Source organism: Octopus bimaculoides, chromosome 5 (genome assembly GCF_001194135.2).
Source record: "Octopus bimaculoides isolate UCB-OBI-ISO-001 chromosome 5, ASM119413v2, whole genome shotgun sequence".
Lineage (NCBI taxonomy): Eukaryota > Metazoa > Mollusca > Cephalopoda > Octopoda > Octopodidae > Octopus > Octopus bimaculoides.
Genome location: NC_068985.1, coordinates 7,712,143 through 7,713,157, shown reverse-complemented (window position 1 = coordinate 7,713,157; position 1,015 = coordinate 7,712,143). Strand labels below are relative to the sequence as shown.

Genomic DNA, 1,015 nt, shown 5'->3' with positions numbered 1-1,015 from the left:
TGTGTGGGCACTGGGCGTCACGAAACGAGGACAACAAAAAATACGAAGTACGAGTACCTGGAATATGAACTATTCTTTCGAACAACGAAAGACACAAATGGAAAACAAAACAAACAACATATAGAACGACCCTTCATCAGTTGTTGGCTGTTTTTCTAGTCTCGTATTTCGAGCATTTAACAACAATATACGCTTTAGATAAAACAGTTGCTCCCGCAAAGCAAACTAAATAAAAAGACGATGATCATATTGTAAAAGTGTGAACTATGATCTGTAAAAGCCGTCCCCTTACTGTCTGTGAAGTTTCTGAAGTATTGTAGTAAACTTTATGCCATATCTATTGATAGATGACCAAAAGCGCTGATGAAAGTTTTTTGAAAAGTGTCATGATAATTGACAATTTCATTCACACTCTTTTCATTATAAATTATCTATATATTTAATATTTCGACGTGAAAGCTCTCTGAAGGTAAAAGTGAAAAATTAGTGAATATCAAATATAATTTGCGCTTCCCTCTGTTTCTAAATTTCCTGCCTGACCATCAAACCTTCTTCACTGGTCATATTTTCCTGTGAATTTAAGTCCTCAAGAAGCCTGCCTTTCTTTTAAATATCCTCAGAAATTTAATTTCGTTTTACGAATTATGCCGTTTTACATCGAACTATCAGATAAGTAGGTAATTCATCATAGGATATTATAAGAATAAAATGTGTAAAGCATATCCATTTTCTATAGCATACACGCACATACATACATACATACACACACACACACACACACACACACACACACACACACATGTATATTAGCCGAAATACCCGGCGTTGCCTGGGTTAAAGAAAATAAGGAAACTTTAAAATGCTGTGTAAATTACGCCGGTCTCAACAGCTGGTTGCTGAGATAGCAACTTTCTACGTAACTTTGCAACCCATCCCAACATGGAACATAGACCTTAAGTGAAATGTGAAAAGAAAGTTTTCAACTGATATATATATATATATATATATATATATA

At 34.3% G+C, this 1,015-nt stretch overlaps 1 protein-coding gene across 1 annotated transcript in view; it reads left to right on the top strand.

Annotated features, from left to right (window-relative positions):
- LOC106868706 (bone morphogenetic protein 7) overlaps positions 1-1,015 on the top strand; it is a 155,193-nt gene that overhangs the window by 84,859 nt on the left and 69,319 nt on the right. The window lies entirely within an intron of this gene.